General features: G+C 39.5%; 1 non-coding gene across 1 annotated transcript; it reads right to left on the bottom strand.

Annotated features, from left to right (window-relative positions):
- Window positions 1–937: 937 nt before the first annotated feature.
- Window positions 938–1,053, bottom strand: LOC111825237. The gene has a single exon (XR_002828397.1). It is a non-coding gene; the product is annotated as a U5 spliceosomal RNA (small nuclear RNA).
- Window positions 1,054–9,330: the final 8,277 nt, after the last annotated feature.

Raw genomic sequence — 9,330 nt, 5'->3', positions numbered from 1 at the left:
AAAAAAAAAATTCAGAGGTCTTAATTAATCAAATAGACAAGTTTCTGTCTTTAAAAATTGTAAACAGCCCTGACCAGTTTGGCTCAGTGGCTAGAGTGTCGGCCTGTGGACTGAAGAGTCCAGGTTCGATTCCAGTCAGGGGCATGTACCTTGGTTGCGGGCACATCCCAGCGGGGGTGTGTGTGTGTGTGTGTGTGTGTGTGTGTGTGTGTGTGTGCAGGAGGCAGCTGATCTCTCTCATTGATGTTTCTGACTCTCTGTCCCTCTCCCTTCCTCTCTGTAGAAAAATCAATAAAGAATATTTAAGAAAAAAAAAAGCATATACATGTAGATAATAATGAAAATTGTCTCTATCCTATCTTTTTTTTTAAAGCATAGGAAGTGCTCCTTCAACCTGTATCTTGCTCTAACTTCTGCCATCTACTTTCAGAATGTTAAAGTAAATGAAGGAATTTATACCCACTTCACCTGTTTTCTCCACAACCCACTATAATCTGGCTTCTTCCCAGACCCCAACCCCAAACTGCTTTTTCTAGCCACCAAATCACTCCTACTTGGCAAATAGAATGGGTACTTTCTAAATCTCACCTTACCAGTCCTCCCAGAATTATTTGACTTTGGTAACTACTCCTTTTGTGAAACTCTCCCAGGCTTTCTGACATCCTTTGGGTTCGCCTCCTTCCCGACCATACCTTCTCAGAACAATCACTGGTACTTCCTTTTGGGGATGCTCTTTAAATGCTGATGCTCTTCAACTTAAAGTTGGCCATTCTATATACTTGTCTGGATAAGCTCACCTACTCCCATGTTTTCAACTATCTCTTACATGCTTATACGATGACTCCCAAATCTTTAACTCCATCCTGTCAGCTCTCTTGAGCTCTACACATCTATTAGGTGTGTCATAGGCACCTCATGTGTTTTTCTGTTTGTTTTTAGCCCTGCCAAAGCCAAGCCTCAAAAAATTGAGTATAAACTCAGAATTGTTCCTCTCCACAGAAATCTTTAGTAAAAGGCAAAATATTTATGCGATCTGAAGAGAAACCAGAGTATGGCACCTCAGTTTTAACATGTCTAATTTCCTTCCATCGTGTCCTGCTTGATCCCTTCTACTTGTTACTCCCCCTTTACTCTTTATACTACCAAATATTTTCTAATTTGGGTGACAGTACACCAAGCTACAAACCCAGTGGTCATACTACAATACTCTTTGCTCCTTTACTACCAACATCTAGTCCATCATTGAGATTTCTTTCTTAATCCGTATCAGATCCTCTATTCCATTACTTTATTTTTTTAAGTCCTCACCTGAGGATACACTTTTCACTGATTCTAGAGAGAGGAAAAGAGGGAGAGAGAAACATCAACATGAGAAACACTGGTTGCCTTCTATATGCACCACCCACCAGGGATTGAACCCTCAACCTGGGTATGTGCCCCGATGGAGTATCGAACCTGTGACCCTTCGGTGCACAGGACAATGCTCTGAGCCACACTGGTCAGGGATCCACTAGTTTTAGTTTAGTTTACTTCAGACCCTCACCTCACTTCTTATAGTTTAACTTCCAAAATGCTCTTCACCTACTAATTCATCCTTCATACTGTCATTACAATCAACTTTCTACAACACTAATCTGTCAGATGACTGCTTACACCTTTCTTAAAAAAGGCAGGGGCTCTCCAGAGACCTATAGTAGGGTTTCAGCTTTCCTACCAGAGCTATCTGAATGATATAATTGAAGGCTATATCACAGTAAAGCAGGCTGGAAAGGAGAGGGGGTAGGGTGGTCGTGGCAGTTGGAAGTGGGGAAATACTGCTGGACTGTTGGCAGCTAGCATGTCTATTTTTTTACACACCTGCCCACTTTCCATGTGAATCTAAGAATTGCAGTGTAGAACTGTTAAAAATTACTATTACTGATATGTAAAATAGAATATATCATAGATGCAACCATCTGACCCCCTACCTAATTTTCTCAGCATTACCTTTAGCCTCTATACCATTTATTATCTCCCTGGTTCTCAAAGTATGGTTCAGGGACGCCCAACCCAAGATCACTGGAGAGAGCCTATGACATCAAAACTCTTTTCCTAATACTGTTATGTTTCCTCACTTGTAAACATGAGAATGCACAGACTTTAGTATAATAATTTTTTATCACTTTCATTTTCTTAGGTGTGTACAGTGGAGTTTTCCAGAGGGCAATTGACACATGATACTGTGTGAAATGTGACATTTCAACATTATGAATGTAGCAGTATGAGAATCCAACTCTCTTCTATTAAACCAGATATTAAATAAATTTGCAAAAATATAAAAACAATTCTTCAAACTAATTTGTTTTGAATAATTAAAATATAGTATACAAGTTAATATGAAATGTGTTTAATATCAAATTAAGCAAGTTAATATGAAATGTGTTTAATATCAAATAAAGCAAATTATTTTTTTAAATGCCTGTTGTAATTTCTAATGTAGTAAAGAGACAAGAACTCTTTAGGGTCCTCAATAATTTTTGAGATTGTAAAGGACTCTTGAGACCAAAAGGTATGAGAACTGCTGCACTACTTATAGCAGATTATCTATCCCTCCCTAAACATGTTCAAATTTAAAACCTTCACCCTTTTGCATGGTGTTTCGCCCCCCACCACTAGCCTAGTCCCAGCCAGGTCCTTAGGGACCTCAAATGCATCCTGGAGAAACTGGATAAAAAGAACAGAGGTTTTAAAGTCAGGCAAGATACTTCTCAGACTGTTTCCTCATCTGTAAAATACAGGTTATATCTATCCTATAAATTGTTGATATGTTCAATAAGACTGTAAAATAGGAGACCTCATACACTCTGGTGGGAATGCAGACTGGTTCAGCCACTGTGGAAAACAGTATGGAGTTTACTCCTCAAATAATTAAAAATGGAACTCCCATTTGATCCAGTAATCCCACTTCTAGGAATGTATCCCAAGAAATCATAAACACCAATCAGAAAGAATATATACACTCCTATGTTCATAGCAGCACAATTTGCAATAGCTAAGATTTGGAAACAGCCTAAGTGCCCATCAGCAGATGAGTGGATTAGAAAACTGTGGTACATCTACACAATGGAATACTATGCTGCTGTAAAAAAAAAGAAAGAACTCTTACCATTCGTAACAGCATGGATGGACCTGAAGAGCATAATGCTAAGTGAAATAAGCCAGTCAGAGAAAGATAAATACCACATGATCTCACTCATTTGTGGAATATAGAGAACAACATAGACTGATGAACAGGGACAGATCCAAAGACAGAGAAACAGCGATCAGACTATCAATACCCAGAGGGAAAGTAGGGGAAGGTGGGGGTAAGGGGAAGAGATCAACCAAAGGACTTGTATGCATGCATATAAGCCAAACCAATGGACACGGACAACAGGGGGATGAGAGCATGGGGGGGGGGGGGAGGTTGGGGGTTTATGGGGGGATGAGGACACATTTGTAATACCTTAACCAATAAAGAAATTAAAGATAAAAATAAAAATTAAAAAATTAAAAAAAATAAACCGTGATGGAGTGGGAAAAAAAAAAAGGGAAGGAGAGACAAGTAATATGATCTATTATTTTGCAATTAACTGGAGACTAGCCCCTGTCCACTGTCAACACACACACGCGGCTAAATCTCCAGATACCCTAAATTAGTTCTTGGCCTCTCACACTCAGGGGGTTAAATCAGCCTCACCTCTTCCTGCATGAAAACTTGGCTCCCAAGACCCTGGAGGACCAGGGCACCAGGTCCTTCACTCACCTGGGAGAATGTTAGCTCGAGATTTCATTTATATTCACAGGGTTGTAAAGTATAGCATTTACCCATATTTCTCTTCCATCACTGTTTCATAATTCCTGTTTTATGACATGAGTTTAATCATGCAAATTAAATGCAAATGATTAGAAAACCCAAGTTTTCCTAACTCATTATATTTGTCTTTAATTACAACTACTAATTGGTCCAGCCTCCTAAGGAAAGACTGGTTGGCATCAATTATATATTTTACCAGAAAAGCAGACCAAATGCGTATTAGTTTTCTATGCCAGCTAATTAAATAAAAATTCATTGCAAAAAAAGAGAGCATAATGCTAAGCAAAATAAGCCAGTCAGAGAAGGATAAGTATCACATGATCTCAGTCATTTGTAGAATATAATGAACAACATAAATTGATGAATAAAAATAGATCTAGAGACACAGAATCATCAAACAAACTGGAAAACCTCAGAAGAAAGGCAGGGGAGGTTTGGGGGGTGGAGGGTAAGAGATCAACCAAAGGACTTGTATACATACATATAAGCATAACCAATGGACAGACAGTAGGGGGCTGAGGGCATGTGCTGAGGGGTGGGAGGGGCCCGGGAGAGGTCAAAGGGGGGAAAAAGGAGACATATGTAATAGTTTCAACAATAAAGAATTAAAAAAAAAAAAAAAAAGACTGCAAAATATCTGGCAGCCCTACCCGGTTTGGCTCAGTGGATAGAGTGTTGGCCTGCAGATTCAAGGGTCCTGGGTTCAATTCCAGTCAAGGTCAGATGCCCAGGATGCGGGCTCCATCCCCAGTGGGGGGGGCATGCAGGAGGCAACCAATCAATGATTCTCAGGCATCACTGATGTTTCTATCTCTCCCTCTCCCTTCCTCTCTGAAATCAATAAATCCCTTCCTCTCGGAAATCAATAAATATATATATATATATATATATATATATATATATATATATATATATATATCTGGCATAGTGTTTAGCATATAGTAGGAAGGAAAATGTTAATTTCTGCCTGGCTAATGTGGCTCAGTGGTTGAGCATGAACCAGGGATCACGGTTTGATTCCTGGTCAAGGCACATGCCAGGGTTGTGGGCTCAGTTCTCAGTGGGGTGCATGCAGGAGGAAGCCAATCAATGATTCTCTCTCATTATTGATGTTTCTCTCTCTCCCTCTCCCTTCCTCTCTAAAATCAATAAAAAAATATTTTTTAAAAAGAAAAATGCTAATTTCCTTTCTACTTAAAATAATTTATAAAATCACTAACATTCTGTAGTAAAATAAAAACAATACACTAATTACTTAATCATAACAAAGCAAGCAAACTGGTTGTTTTGAGCAGTTCTGTCAGAATTACTATTTGCAAAAACTTGTTTGTTATAGGCTACACCCCTTGAAATTCATAAATTATGATAGTTCTGTGGTTACCTTTAATTGATAAGTTAAATTCAAATTAGTTTAAAATATCAGTTATTTTAAATGCATTTTAAAATAGGATGGTTTATATCTATAAATCCTCTACTCCCAATGTTTCACAAAATTAAGTACTATAATTCACAACTCTGCTGAATCCTGTTTTTTAAATACTACACTGAGTATACTCATTAAATTTTTGTTTTCATCTTTGTAAGTGGAGAGAGAACTGGTTGTTAAACTGAAATGGCCATATTTACTTGTATCTTAAGTGTTATCTTTTATGATTTTTTTATATACATGTCTAATGCACATTAAACTTTACCCTGATCAGACCAAATCTATTTGAGATTAGACATGAAAAAGCTTTAAAAAGCCAAAGAAAATGACTGAAAACAAAAGCCCAAATACTTCCTTCTATCTCTAGTTATCTGTAACTGAACATATATATTAGCTATATGAGGATATATAGACCTTAGCACAATAATTTGTTAGATGAAATATGAGTCCCATACTTCAGCTCTGAAAGGAGGTACATTATTCTTCTTTTAAAGATGAGAGAACTCAGTCATTTCATTTTCTGTTAAGTGGCCTGCCCAAAGCTAGGTAGCTAACCAATGGCAGAGATGGGAGTAAAAGACAGGTGTAACAGCTCATAGACTAGTTAGTGACAGATGGAAAAATTTCTACCCTCACTAGTCATCAGGAAATTCAAATTAAAACAAGATACCATTTTTCAACCATCAAATTATCAAAGATCAAGATAATTATATGAACACTTCTACATTACTGACAGTTGTATAAATGACACTTCTTCAAAAATTACTTATAAACATGTATTAAATGTTTACTTCCAGTACTAGAAGATATCTTATGCAATAATCCAAAGTTTTATGCATAAATGTTCATTACAGAAGTATGATATATAAGAGCAGAAATAAATGGCCTAAACATTCAACCACAAGGAAATGGTTAAGTTACCATTAGTCGCCAGGTGAAATATTATGAAGCAGCTTAAAACAATTTTTTCAAATGAAAAGCACTTATCAAAATGTTGTTAAAAAAAAAACAACCAAGAATATAAAATGATATATGTAGTATGGCCACAGAGAAGCAAGAAAACATTATCAAACAAGCCCAGCCTCATCGGCCCAGGAACCAAGAGGTCACAGGTTTGATTCCCCATCAGGGCATAAGTCCAGGTTGCAGGCTCAATCCCCCGTAGGGACATGCAGGAGGCAGCTGATCAATGATTTACTCTCATCATTGATGTTTCACTCTCTCCCTCTCCCTTACATTCTGAAATCAATAAAATGTATTTTGAAAAAAAGAAAGAAAACATTAACAGACTTAATATTGTCAACTGTTCTTTAGTAAATATTTTTTAAAAGGAACTATACTGATCTACATATACTTACAGACTCACATCTAAAGTAAGATATAAACAAGCCTATTTGCATAAATTAAAATGTTATATAGATATTTTTTAAAACATTAAAAAAGATAGCCTTTCGGTGATGGGACTATAGCTGCGATTTTCAACCAGAGTGCTACAAGAATTTTTAAAACTAGGAATACCTGACTATTTAGTCAGGGGCACTGATCTCTTTTCCCTTCAATTGTCAAATTTAAAAATGACAACAGCCAACAGAAGAATAGCCATCTGGTGTGAATGAAATCAAAATTATACCGTTTTTGTCATCAGCAAAAAATACATTTTTTGATGTGCTGCAGAATTTTAGTAAATAGTTTATGTGCCACAAGATGAAAAAGGTTGAAAATTGCTGGACTGTGGGAAGGCTGGATAGAATAATGGAAAGAGCACAGTTTATTTTTTATTTTTACTTTTTTTATTGATTTTAGAGAGGAAGGGATGGATAGAAACATCAATGATGAGAGAGAATCATTGATTGGCTGCCTCCTGCCCACCCCACACTGGGGATAGAGCCCGAAACCTGGGCATGTGCCCTTGGCTGGAATCGAACCTGGGACCCTTCAATCCACAGGCGGACGCTCTATCCACTGAGCAAACTGGCGAGGGCAAAAGAGCAGTTTAGATGCTTTTCTAAGGGTAGGGCATTATTTTAATTATTATTCTGTAATTTCCAAATTTGAAATGATGAACATTACAATTGAATAGGGTTATACTAGCTAGATTATATCTAAGGCTCAGTTCTAAAATGCTAAAATTTTTAAATGTATTTTTTAACCCACATCACAATTTAAGAACAGAACAAACAGTAAGCTGATCTTCCATTCTATGTTATAGACTATTCTCTCTCTATGGCAGAAGGTAGTTTCCCTCGAATCTTCCAGGCAAGGGGAAAAGGAGCACCAACTAGCAGCCTTAATTACAGTATTGCTTATCAAGTCAGGGAATTAAAAGCAAGCACTACAAAATAATGGCCTTAGTCATCACATCTCAAATGTACAATCATCTAGCTATTCCTAGGTATTATGGAAGAAAAAGGAAATTCATTCAGTCCTTGAGAAATGAAATTTTCAATAGGAATCCCTGACTCATCCCTAAAGCATGAACCCTAGAGCCACTTCCCCAGTACAGTTCAGAGATTGGGCACCTGTCCTGATGGTCCGCATCACCAAACAATGCTCCTTCCTGACAGGATATGCCTAGGGATAACAAGATGACCAGCATGCAAAGAAGTGGTCAAAGACCTCACCTCTTATCCTTCCATAACCAAAATCAGCCTGCAAAAGACTAGTTTTAAGTGTTTTAAATATTCTAAGTAAATATATTCTTCTATTTTTGCTATAGTAAAACAGGGACTCCATCCAAGTATTGACATCATTCAAAGATAGCAACACCATCAAAATTCTCTGTATTAAGGGACAAGTCCTCTTTTCTTTACCCTTCTCTGATCAAAAAGTAAGTTTTAAAAAATACATAAGCTAAATATTAAGAGAAAATGCTTAAAATAAGCATAGGTTATTTAAATCTATATTTTTCCACCGTCAAAAGATACTAACAAAACCTTACTCCTGTCCTCTATTACTGATCTAGAAAGGCGGGAATCACAAAGCTCAGCAAGACTGTGGATCTATAAGTTATTCATTTTAACGCCAAAGCTTTACTAGACCGAAGTCTCTTTAAAATGTGAAAAGGCACCTCAGTACTAAAAGTCATTTCACCTGCACCTTTTAAACAATTAAAGCTACTTTGAAGCAAAAACTAAACAATGTTTGCTGCTCACTAATGTTCTATGCCTTCGCTGTGCACACTTTTCACAATCCAGAAACAGGGAGCTCAGTGGTGATTCTTGGGAAGGACTCTGCCCAGGAACAGCACTTCCCCGAGCTGATCTCCCATTCCCAAACCCCGCCGAGGCCAAGAAGGAGCCACTTCCCAAAGTCCCACTTCCTCTTCCATTCCCCAGACCTCCAGGGTTTCCAACGCCCCAGTCTTGCGCAACATCCGCAGGAGCAGCCGCCGCCGCCACCGCCTCCTAAGCCGGGAAACAACCCTAAAGGAACGTTTGTCCGGCAGAAAAATAAGGGGGGGTGGGGGGGAGCCAGTGTAGGAAGTCGACTTCGGGTCCCACGCCTTCGGATCCGACCCCCCTCCAAGGGATGTTCCCAGACCCATTTCATCCACTAGACTTTTAACCTCCTTCCCAGCCCGCCAGCACGAGCAGAGGGCGGAAAGGGGGGAGGGGGGAGGCGGCGAAGGTTATCTCCCCGCTCAGGGCTCCGGCCCGCAGCGTCGCCTCCGCCCGCCAGGACTATTGTTCCCAAGCTCCCCACCCCCACCCCGGATAGGAAGCGATAGTCACATCCCCTCCGCCTTCGGCCGGATCCCCCGGGGAGTGGAAAGGTTTCCTTCTGGACAGCCCTCCCTCCGCCACACACACTCCCCCCTCCCCCTGGAGTCACGCTGACCCCAACTCTGCCTCCAACCCGGTGCTCAGGGGGGGCCGGGAGGGGGACGCGAATATACGGGGGAATATAGGGAAAACCCACGGGCCCCCTTATAAAGGAAACCCTCTCCTCGGAGGGGGGGGGAGAAAAAAATTTGAGAAAGAAAAGGGCAAATTTTCCCTCCTCCCCCCTCCTCAAAAACCGGGGGGGGGAAGGGGCCCCCCCCCAGGGAAAGTGAAAACGAAACGCCCCC

The sequence above is a fragment of the Myotis lucifugus genome, unplaced genomic scaffold (genome assembly GCF_000147115.1).
Source record: "Myotis lucifugus unplaced genomic scaffold, Myoluc2.0 scaffold_18, whole genome shotgun sequence".
Taxonomy (NCBI): Eukaryota; Metazoa; Chordata; class Mammalia; order Chiroptera; family Vespertilionidae; genus Myotis; species Myotis lucifugus.
Note: the sequence above shows the minus strand (reverse complement) of the source record. Positions and strands in the feature narration are given on the sequence as shown.